We start from the raw sequence: 12,955 nt of genomic DNA, 5'->3' as shown, positions 1-12,955 counted from the left end.
AAGTGAGACAATATCGCTCCTCATGTTTCATGTACGGGCTTTTTTTTTTATCTTCACTCCTCCAATTACCTCCAAAAGGTCATTTTACAAGGATTTCCTTAATCATGCACATGAGAATTAATCTGTTTGACTGGGTCAGAAATTAACCTATCTGTTCTCACAGATGGGAAGCCTCAAAACATGACCTGTTAGGGGTACCTGAAGTTCGGAGACAAAAACTTTCTCCTACAGAAAGCTAAACAGAGCATTTGTCAGAAGGGGAAACTAATATTTATAAGAAGGAGGCAAAAGAAACTGATCACAAAGTGACAAAAGAAGCCAAAATATTTACACTCCATGAAAAGCGCAATAATAGCTCCGTATACCACACACCTGTTCAAGCCCTGCACTCAATGATATGGACGGTCAACCGTCAGCCACCGATATTAACATCACAGTTACAACACTGGAGGTTCCATTGAAGAACATCTCATTTTTACAAAGTTTTGGAATTATCCGAAAACTTCTCCGTTCACTTTCCCGCTCTGATACATCACCTCCTAACAGAGCCATTAGACCTGTGGACAGCATCAACAATCTTTGCAGCTGCCTGAACAATGATTCTGGCCCTGTCCAACATGTAATAAAGATCCACTAATGACCTCTTAAGTGTAACTGTCGCTATCCATCATATTTCTTCTCTAATTTCATGTTGCACTGTCTACTAAACTCCAGCAAGGTGAGTAATATGTAGAGGGGAAGAAGGATTGTCCTGCAAGGGAGAGCTACAGCATAAGGCTATGTTCAGAAACATGACCTGGAAGTCGATATCACATAATACCTACCTGGTAAAAACCCGGCAGGTGGACGGAAACCCATGCTACATACAAGCGGCAATGCTGGGTCATAAGCCCAATAGGAGAAATGTTTCAACTGTTCTATTACAAAATACAATCAAGCCATGGACAATGAATTTAAATGAATGCCTCCTTAGTGTACGCCTTTAATTCGAGATATGGAATAACCCCTTGTCCTTTTCTTTTCGACGGTAGCTGGCAATAGCGGCAAAAGCGTTCATTTTTTCCATTTTCCTTTCCACCCATCAAAATTTCTTGGCAAATTAAAACAGATTACTGTAATATCTATGCCGTCCGCAGATGGATAAATCATACATTTCGAACAACTACACTCAAAAACATTGTAAGGAAGAGAGTCTTAAACGAGACAGTTTAAGGTTTAGTGAAAGGATCGGCTATAAATTCTGCACTGTGGTCATCCAAAAATACTGTTTTTGTCAATCAACACAAAACCTAGAAAGTACTATTTTGTGAATGGAAACAAGTGTATGGGAGATGGGAGACAGAAGACAAAACTCGACATATTTACTCCAAGTCTCATTTTTGTACCAAGCAATTGCCGTCAATCGTGCCAATTAAAAGGTTAAAAAAAAATCACTGAAATTATAAAAAGAGAAATATTTAGCATTGTACGGGGGAAATAGAGATAACAGGAGGTAGACTGAATGCCGCAGGGCCCTGTTTAATGGATCTTAGCAAGCAGAGTAATTAACCCCTTTGCTGCCAGGATTTATCCCTAATTAACCCCTTCCAGTCAAGCCTCTCAGCTGATACTCCCAGCAACATTACACTTGTTCCCTGCTTCCCCTCCCATCTATTTCTGCTGAAATAATCCCCTCCAGGGGCAAAGCGGGAGAAAAATGAGCAAGAGAAAGAAGCAGGAGCGATGGGTCCCTGTACCACTCACTTATCTTCTGTCGGTTCAAGAGTTCAGTCATGGCCTCGGTGCAGAGACCCATTCCTCTCCATTGGCCAAACACATGGGCACTGACATAAGAACAAAATCAGGGCAAAGGGGAGAAGAGATACTGTACCCAAGGACTTTAGGGAGCTGAGCGCATAAAGAATAGAAATTCAATTATAAAAGCAAAAGGCAGCAAAATAGGAATGTCAAATAAAGGAAAAGCAGGGGGAGGCCAATGTACTGCAGACAGAGCCACAGAAGAAGAAGAGGGCAAAGTCATAGAGACTATAACTAAGATAGATAGAATATAAAGCCATATCTGATGTTCTTGTTATACTTCATGGTGTTGTAGTCAAGTAATATTACTTTATAAACCAGATACCACAAGCCACCTCAATTAACTCTCTTCATATCAACATCTTATCTAGATCATCACACCCGTATTTCTTAAAGTTGACTAAGAAATCAAATACAATGGCACCAGCGATGAGACTTTGGCAGGTGTCTACAACAAGAAAGACAGTAAGAGAGAAGACAGAAAAAAATGAAAGAGAGAAAGAAAAAAAGAAATAGAATGAAAGAGAGAAAGAGAGAAAGAAAGAAAGTAGGAAAAGAAAGAAAATAGGAAAAGAAAGAAAAAGAAAATAGGAAAAGAAAGAAAGAAAGAAAAAGAAAGTAGGAAAAGAAAGAAAGGAAAAAGAAAAAAGGTAAGAGACTTTTGCAAGAATCTACAACATGAGATACAGCGAGAAAGAAGGAAGAAGCAACGAAAGAAAGAAAGAGAGAACGAGAGAAAGAAAGAAAGAAAGAAAAGGGAGAAATGACCTTTGAGGCCTCTGCCAATTCTAAACATTACAAAATATCGCTGAGAAATACAATGGCTACACCTTTGGCGCATGACGTACACCTAATGCGGAGTGTCTATACAGTAAACATATATTAGCTGAAATTCTGATTATTACACATCCATCTGCTCCTGGAAAACTTCAGAAGGTGAACCATGTGATGATATCAGAGATCTAGGCATGCTTAGCTAACATGTCTGAGCCATAGAGACACATGCCCAGTCTGTGCCACCACAACTAGATGCCCTGATTATTAACCCTCCCCACACCATCTACAGAGGCACTGTAAACCCATTAAGGCCCAAACAAGGTTATATACCCTGAATATTCATTTTTCTATCACTCTAATATTTTAATAGATAAGGGCAAGAAAGGCTGAGGGTGAGCAACCATTGAGAAGTCCACTTACTTAAATCCTGAACCCAGCGCTGTTTGGCAGATTTTAGGAAGGACACCCAATAACGCCTCAGTGCTGTGTAGTGCCTTAGTCACAAATCTGCTTAACAGCGCCTTGACTCAGGGAATAAGTGGGTTAGTGCTTGATGGCCTTTAAACCCTAACAATCTAACAAAGCTTAAATGCCAAAAAAGGGGGGCAGCGTGCCCCAAATGCAAAAGGGTGTCCATGGGTAAACTGAACAGCGGATCTGTTCCCTCCGCCCTCTGAGATATAAATGAGATTTGGAGGTAGGGGAGCAGCACCTCAGGGAAGCGCAGGGACGTGTGTTGACTGATGAATCCTTCATAACTTCCTCCGTGTTGCCGGGCGGGTTCATCTGCAGGACAAAGCTATCCATCTCCTTTCCGCTCTCCCTGCAGCGCTCACCCCCACCTCTTCTGCTTTCCTCCTCACTTCTCCTCTTCTGCTTTCCTCTTCGTTTTTTCATTATGCTCATCTCTCCCTCTACCAACTTAATTTCCTCACCTCTTTCTCAATTTTCTATCCCTGCCCTCCCTCACTCTTTTTTTTTTCTTCTAATCAACTTCAATGAAGGCTCCTCTGTATAGCAATCAATGAGAGACAAAATGAGTGAAGCTACAGAGAGTGATGCTCTGTATTGTTACTGCTGCCAATGGGTTATCTGCGAAATGCTCTGCTGTTCCCCTTTCAGAGCTTTGGATGAAATATGTAGAGTGCGCTGTCCAATACATATGCATTTCATTTTTTATGAGGCACAAAACACATTTCCAGACACTGGCCTGTTCTTCAGATAAGTCATGGACACGTTCTTCTCATTCCATCTCCAAGGACATATCCTCAAACTGTACCTGGGTACCTACCATATCAGTCATGACTCGGTCACGCCCTTTGTGATTCAAGAATGCACCTGATATAGTGTATAACCCCCTAAAGACACACTGGGGAAACAAATATAAAGGACACTTGATCAGGGACTTCTTTTACTCATTATGAACACTTACCTCTCAATTTTTTTTCCAAAAATTCACTAGGGTCATGTCTTTCATACTCTTGGACAGTGATGAGGTTGAACTTGTTGGACATTTGTCTCTTTTCAACCAGTGTAACTCTGGTTCATCCATTTCTCCTAACCCCCCCTCAGTAAAGCAGGTGCATCCTCCATCCTTGGTGTGGTCATGCCCTACTGAATCCACATCTGCCCTTCTGCTTCTCAGAAGAGGACAACTAGTCTTTTTATGGCGCATAAGCATTGTTCTAGGTTTAGAAAGGTAGCCAAAAGTTTGATCTGAATCTGTATCTGGTCAAACAGGTCTAGGGGATACCAGCCATACCTTCTAATTCACCTTTTATTGGTTCCTTTCCAGAATCACATTGGCTGTATACTAGACTAATTGTGGAGACAGAACCAAGAGAACCACTTAATACACTGCTTGCCATAGACCCAGTGCCCCATTGAGGTCAATTACATGATTTTGACCAATTATTGATTTATGAGCCTATTACTAGCTGAGAGCAGTCGTGTATTTGCATATCTAATTTGACTCCCAACATGACACCATCAATAACCTTTTGTGTCTCGTTCTGCAGGTGCATTTCCTATATGACAATGGTTCAGGGGTGATGATGGCGAGACAGAATCCCTATAACAGCCAAATACACAGTATAACCCACCAACTATAATCCCTTGTCAAGGCCCCTTCATCACCTGGATCCACCCGATCCCATTTTATATTGGCCCTATAGCCTGTTCCCTCCTTTAACACCACATGGAACCTGCTTGGGGGTGGCCAGAAGAGGGGACAAATACCAGAGATGGCGTAATGCAAGCCTCCTACATCCTCATATATAAATTTGCCCAAAATATTCCTCCATTGATAGGTACGAGCAGGCATAGCGAGAGGTTCTCCAATGTGGCACTCAACAATGCCACCGGATATCTGCAAATAACTCCAAGGAAGACTTATCTGGCCACTAAGTCACGGCCATTATTTGAGATGGTAGAATCGATTCTTCAGGTCCGACATTCACTGGCAATAAGTGATGCACATATTAGGGAGTAAACGAAGAATGTAAATTTTAAAGATCTGCTCATTACACTTAATACATGTGTCTACGTAAAACACACTGATCACTAGAGAGTCTATTACAACCCTAACTAGTCTTTCTCGGGCACAGGTCCCTGTGATCACTGCCTTACAGACTATTCACCAGATCTTTACAGCTCTGTGCTGCTAGTCAATAGATGGCGCTCTATGCACAATGCAGGGTCTCACCACTCACTGCATCTGTAAGTATAGCATGTGGGGGGAGGGGTTAACCCTTCCTCTGTCTTACCGGATGGTAACCAATTGCATTCTAGGACCGGAAGATAACCTGCACATAACACTCGGCAATATACAACTGTGGGTAACTGTGCCATTCCACACAAGCTGTCGCCTTGTTATGTAATGCAGCATCTCAAGGTGTTCACTGCGGAAGAACATGTTCATTTCAAGAATCTCCTGTCACCTAGTATTTGTAAATGATCATATCTAGGAATATAAAACTATTATGGTGCTTATTCTACAACACTGTATACTGAATGCATCTACTCACAGAGGAGGGGGGCACTCTCAGGAGCTCCTGAAATGGGGCCCCACGCCATCATGACCACCTTTGGCCGTGCGAATATGAGAAGCGTATGATTAGGTTGGTTTTCTGAAATGCACACAGTGTAGGATAATGTGCATGGTGAAGTTACAGCATAGGAATAATGTGCCCAGTGATGTCACTGTACAGCAGTCAGGCTCACAGTGACATCACAATAGAATGAAAATATGCATGGAGATATACAGAAATTAATCAGTGATGTCATAACAAACAAATAATGCAAAAAGTAATGCACTCTTCCAATGTCCAAACCTGTACATACGTCTGAGTGGAGATGGGCTACACCTGCTACCCTGGTGGTTACGCCCACGGTCACGGTCATTCCTCATGTCACACACACCTGGATCAACTTCATCGAAGGTCCCTGGCAGACAAGCAATAGGAAACACGTCTTAAGTTCTGGACAGAAACACGGACAAGTTTTTAAATGTACTGCACATGGGTGGAGTGTGTGTTCCCCATTTTTCTCGAGACCCAATCATTTGAATGAGTGACTGTTGCAGGAAAACTGGACAAACACAGAACATGCCGCAATTTTCTCTGAATGGACCAATGATCTGTGCGAAATTGAATGTAAGGGGTCAGTGATCAGTCTAGGTGCTGCCCGTTCTACACTCACATGGCAACATCACCCCTCTGAGAACAGCCTAACCGGTGAGATGGCACGCAGATTGTATAAGGCGCAATGTTCAATACAATTCTGACACGTTATTGTGAAGCTTTCATTGGGGTCTTACGTTATGCAGGAGAGGATTCCAGCATGACGGCAACCGGACGGATACGTTATGCAGCCCATAGACTTCTAAAGGCATACTGTTATGGAATTGCGTTATGGTCCGTGATAACCGAATCCATAACGCAATTCAGTAAATACCACAACACGAACCGCAAACAAATTTCAAAATATGAAATTCGCTCATCCCTAGTCACGACTTTGATCACATTTACTTCAGTTTCACAAATGTTAAAGGGAACCTGTCGTCAACGTTATGCTGTCCATACTAATGGCAGAATAAAGTAGAGACAGGTAAGTTGATTTCAGCGGTCTGTCATTTATAAGTTAAAAGTAAGTGGTTGCCGAGAACCAACATCACAATCATTGCAGACTGGGCCTGGAAAAGAGTCCGGCCACCTGAGAAGAGTCCTGGTTATTCATGAATTCCTGCTCTCCTGCTGATGACTGACAGTCTAATACCTAGTTGTCTCCCTTTCTCTCTAGGAGAGAACTGCCAATCATCAGCAGATGGGTGAGAGAGCAGGAGATTATGGATAACCAGGACTCTTCTCAGGTAGATTTGACTCTTTTCAAGGCCTGTTCTGCAATGATTATGATGCTGGTTCTCAGCAACCACTTACTTTTAGCTCATGAATGACACACCGCTGACATCAGCATTTCTGTCACTAACTTATGCTGCCCTCAGTGAGAAGAGTTGATGACAGGTTCCCTTTAAGCAAGACAACACTTTTTGTAAATTATGTTTTAGAAGAATTTGCGGAAACCACAGAACCCATAGGGTAACAAAACGCAAGCATGATACTATCTCATTTGAATCTTTATATTAATATGCAATCTAATGTTATAAAGTGTATGGCTACGGCATCAATCACTTTGCATTGAAACACTAAATAGTAAACATGCAAAAAATATGGCTGGTGTGAAATACCGTAATACAGCATCCTGACTCCAATCTAAGAATAGTCCAGACACTGGAAAACAAAGCAAAGCAAAGCAACAACAAGGGAAAGGTGGCCATAAGTCCAAGATACTATAATATATACTATGGTAAGAATGAGGTGTTGCTTTCTGCCGCAGTAGACCCTTTGCTTCCACCACAGAAAGCTTCTGTGGTCAGTGCTGGACTGAAGATATTTGGGTCCACCAGGGGAAACGATTCTGGGGCCACTTTCCTGTTATACAGAACATGCTCCATTTCTGCTGATTTTATTGCACATAGGCTACTTTCACATGAGCATTTAGGCTTTCCGGTTTTGAGATCCGGCACAGGATCCCCATTCATTGTCAATGGTGACAAAACTGATCAGGATGCATCAGTTCCGTTTTGTGACTTGACACAAAATCACTGCAAGTTGCGGTTTTGTGTCCGTTTTGCGAAACGGAACAAACCGGACCCAGCATAAAAAGTCAATGGGTGCTGGATCAATTTTTTCGTTACCGATGATACCGGTTTCTTCAATTTCCATTGAATACAACCAGATCCGGACGAGACAGATGCATCCGGATGTATTAAATGAAATAGAAGCGTTTTATTCAGGTTTTGAGATTCTGTGCCAGATCCCAAAACCTGAATAAAAGGCTGATGTGAAAGTCGCCATAGAAGGGATGTCCCCATTAAGCACTGAATCCACCAGAAGATCCTGTGGACCAGCCCGACTCTGATGGAACGTCTATGGCACACAATAGGAACATCTCTTCATTCCTGTAACTTACATGTGTGCAGGAAATGGCGTGCGTTATCTGTTAGTTATGTTAATTGGATAGACAACATAATGCTAGAAAATGCAAAGAGGGCATCTAACGGACATTGAGGTCACCAACCCAAGTAATAATGCGGCTATTCACCACAAGCAATGTAACTCTGTAATTTACCCTGTATGTCTATGCTTACAAATCAGGGACTGCGACTGTATGAAGTTACTGTGCATTGTATCGTATCCACCCCTATACTACAATATATTGAAGCCCATCGATGCTCCGTTATGGCTGAAACTGAAGAGCATGTACAAAATTCTAACTGATAGTTTGGGTTTGTCTGCATGCCATTTGCTTTTTTTAGAGAAAATTTGTAAAAATGATCTATTGTGAAATAAAAAATCTATAGAATACTATAAACTCTGAAATGAGTTGTCTCAGCTTATAGATATCCCATATCCATACTCTGGTAGACCTGGAACATCCATGCTTTACAAAGATGGCCATCCATCTGAATGACCAACATGAAATAATACTGGCTGCTGCACAGGCAATATGAGGCTTTCTCCAGCAATACAAGGTGATCATCAAAGAACAGAGAAGCTGTGAGGTCTGTATGTCCATGTAGGAGCATTTTCTCCAATGGTCTCCAGGTTTGTGTTCTATGAAACAAGGGCCAAAATAGGACATGCCCTAAATTGTGCTGAAGAATGGTGGTGTAGATAGCATCACTTACAGGGGTGTAACCGGGGGCCTAGCTATAGGGGGTGCAGAAGTAGCAGTCACTATCGGGCCCAGGAGCCTGAGGGGGCCCAAAGACCCTTGTGCCGCATAAGAAGACACTGGTATTATAGAAAGTGCATGCTGGTCAAGTTACACCTCTGGCTGGTGGGAAGGGATTAGTTTAAATTTTTGCCTCAGGCAGCACAAAAGCTATCTGCTCCGCTACCCCTGGGCCACTAAGCACTGAGGGAAGGGGGGCCCAAGCTGAGCGTTTGCCCCAGGGCCCTATACCAAAATAAGATGTCCCCCTAGTGTAAGGCTACTTTCACACTAGCGGGCAGGGTTCAGCAAAAACGCTTCCGTTACTGATAATCTTTAACATACCCAAGACGGATCCGTCATGAACTCCAGTGAAAGTCAATGGAGGACAGATCCGTTTTCTATTGTGTCAGAGAAAACGGATCCGTCCACATTGACTTGCATTGTGGATCATGACGGACACGGAAAGGAAAACAAACCGTCTGCAGTCTGCTCTCCGGTACGAGAACGGAACAGAATGCATTTTGGAGCATCCTGTTCTGTTCAGTTACGTTTTGTCCCCATTGACAATGAATAGGGACAAAATGGGAGCGTTTTTTTTCCCCCCTATGACGGATCTCAATAACGGAAAGTATTAACGCTAGTGTGAAAGTAGCTTAAGAGCATTAAAATGGCAGCATAAGTGGCAATAATGAAAGGTATGTATAATAGCACCATATATCAGAAAATTCACATTATAGCAAAAAGCCACTATATTGTTATTCTCCACAAAAAGGTACAATGTTCTCCCCCCCCTTGCCCTTTTTCACGTTCATCGGTCACATGGCCTAGGCGCAGCTCAGTTCTATTGAAGTGAATGAGGTGAGTGCGATACCAAGCGTACTATACAATGTACGGCGCTGTACTTGGTAAGCTCCAAAAAGGCCGCGGCACTTACAGGGGCACCGATTCCTTCTCAAACAGCTGATCAACAGAGGTTCTGACTAATATCATCATCTGAATACTGACTGCCAGTGCCACCTGAATTTATGCAACACACATGGATCCTGCACCATCTGGAGGTCCCACTAATGCAGAAAAGTAGTAGAATGGAGACACACACTCACAAGTTATACCAACCATATGTCATGGGGGTTACAGTAGAGTTTATCTGCTAAATTGACAGCAAGCAAGTAGCTACTAGACTTGTCCCCATTCTTCAAGAGTCTCCACTACTGACACGCTATGACAACAGAAACATGTTATCTGCTGGGCGGACTGATTGATGGATGGAATCATCCAAGCCTTTAGGCTCACACTTGGACTTTGGCACCATTGAAGGTGTACCTAATGCTGATCATCTTCAATAGTTGTCAAACCAGCAAGTTCTAGACCTTTAAATCTTCTAGACCTTTTTTCTCACTACAGTCCACAAATCATCAGTAGAAGCACTATTTACTTCTCCAGGGGCGGACTGGGAACTTAAAGTGGCCCCAGATACCACAGTGCAGCACAAAACACTGCCTAAATTAATTAATGCTGAGAGCAATAGATCTTTTTGTGCCAGGCTTTTGAAGGTTTTAGGTGGTCCTCTGAGCATCGGCCCACAGGGAAATTTCCCTGTAGGGTCTATTGCCAGGGCGCCCTTATACTTCTCTAATCTTCTGCTGATGCTCCACAAATCCACTGCAATGGGAACCAAGATGCCAGTTATACGGCACAGGACCCCTGAGACCAGTGATTGGCTGCAGCAGTTGTGTGTTGGACAAAGGCTGGACCGCCGCTGGCTCATCAGGGCATTGGAAAGGTGTTTTCTTCTGAAATTAGATAACCCTATAAGTATAAATGCACTGACGATTATCGCTATTATGCTTCCCACATGGAAGGAGTTTAAGCATGCATGGGATAGGCATAAGGCCATCCTTCATATAAGATAGGGCCAGGGGCTATCCATAGTACTCAGTATATTGGGCAGACTAGATGGGCCAAATGGTTCTTATCTGCCGACACATTCTATGTTTCTATTGTCAACCAGCTTTCCTAGGCTCTTAAATCACAAATCTGCCTAGTAGTCCAGCAGTCCAGTCTTTGTCCAACACACAACCGCTGCAGCCATTCACTTATCTCAGGGGTCCTGAGCAGTAGAACTGGCATCTTGGTTCCCATTGCAATGGATTTGTGCTGCAGAGGATAAGTCTGTGATTGCGACCCCCTGAGAGAGAGCAATCCCTTACACCCTAAATAAATGGGGACAAAACATACGCGTTTTTTGTTTCCGGTATTGAGACCCTATGACGGATCTCAATAGCGGAAAATATTAACGCTAGTGTGAAAGAAGCCTTATGCTGTGGATTGCTGCCGCAGATTTCACCCTTTGTCATTCAGAAGGTAAAATCTGTAGTAAATAACCTTCCAATTGTCATTCAATAGAGCGTTTCTACAGGGAGGAACAAAAATACCAAACTTCAAAAAAGCAAAATTTAGCCAACTAAGAGAGGCCATAGGCCTAACTAACTGGGACAAAGTCCTCAAAAATAAAAATACAGCCACAAAATGGGATATCTTTAAAAGCATCCTAAATTCTCATTGTGAGAGGTACATACCGTATGGGAATAAAAGGTTAAGGAACAAGAAGAAACCAATGTGGATAAATAGAACTGTAAAGAAAGCAATAAATGACAAAAAGAAAGCATATAAATCACTAAAACAGGAGGGTAGAGAGGAAGCACTGAAAAACCATAAGGAAAAAAAATAAAATATGTATAAAACATTTGCCAAATTGCCAAAGATTAATTGCCAAAGAGCAAAACTAACCCTAAAATGTTCTTCAATTATATAAATGCTAAAAAGTATAAATCTGAAGGTGTTGGCCCTCTACAGAGTAATGAGGGGGGGAGTCGCAGAGAGCGACGAGGAGAAAGAAAAGCTGTTAAATATTTTTTCTCTCCAATGTATTCAATGAGAAAAATAAACTGTCAGATGACATACAGAATGTAAAAATAAATTCCCCATTAAAAGTGTCCTGTCTGACCCAGGAAGAAGTACAGCGGTGTTAAAAAGATTAAAATAGACAAATCGCCAGGACCAGATGGCATACACCCCTGTATCCTAAGGGAATTAAGTAATGTCATAGCCAGACCCTTATTTCTGATATTTAAGGACTCTATACTGACAGGGAATGTCCCACAGGATTGGCGCATGGCAAATGTGGTGCCAATATTTAAAAAGGGTCCAAAAACAGAGCCTGGAAACTATAGGCCGGTAAGTTTAACATCTGTTGTGGGTAAACTGTTTGAAGGTTTTCTAAGAGATGCTATCTTAGAGCACCTCAAAGAAAATAAGCAAATAACGCCATATCAGCATGGCTTCATGAGGGATCGGTCATGTCAAACTAATTTAATCATTTTCTATGAGGAGGTAAGTTCTAGACTTGACAGCGGCGAATCAATGGATGTCATATATCTGGACTTCTCCAAAGCATTTGACACTGTACCGCATAAAAGGTTAGTATATAAAATGAGAATGCACGGACTGGGAGAAAACGTCTGTATGTGGGTAAGTAACTGGCTCAGTGATAGAAAACAGAGGGTGGTTATTAACGGTACACACTCAGATTGGGTCACTGTCACTAGTGGGGTACCTCAGGGGTCAGGATTGGGCCCTATTCTATTCAATATATTTATTAATGATATGATGTAGAAGGCTTGCATAGTAAAATATAAATTTTTGCAGATGACACTAAACTGTGTAAAGTAATTAACACTGAAGAGGACAGTATATACTACAGAGGGATCTGGATAGATTGGAGGCTTCGGCAGAGAAGTGGCAGATGAGGTTTAACACTGACAAATGTAAAGTTATGCACATGGGAAGGAATAATACAAGTCACCCGTACATAGTAAATGGTAAAACACTCGGTAACACTGACATGGAAAAGGATCTAGGAATTTTAATAAACAGCAAACTAAGCTGCAAAAACCAGTGTCAGGCAGCTGCTGCCAAGGCCAATAAGATAATAGGTTGCATCAGGAGGGGCATAGATGCCCGTGATGAGAACATATTCCTACTACTTTACAAATCGCTAGTCAGACCACACATGGAGTACTGTGTACAGTTCTGGGCTCCTGTA

This window comes from Bufo bufo, chromosome 3 (assembly GCF_905171765.1).
Source record: "Bufo bufo chromosome 3, aBufBuf1.1, whole genome shotgun sequence".
Taxonomy (NCBI): domain Eukaryota; kingdom Metazoa; phylum Chordata; class Amphibia; order Anura; family Bufonidae; genus Bufo; species Bufo bufo.
This window is presented reverse-complemented; position numbering follows the sequence as displayed.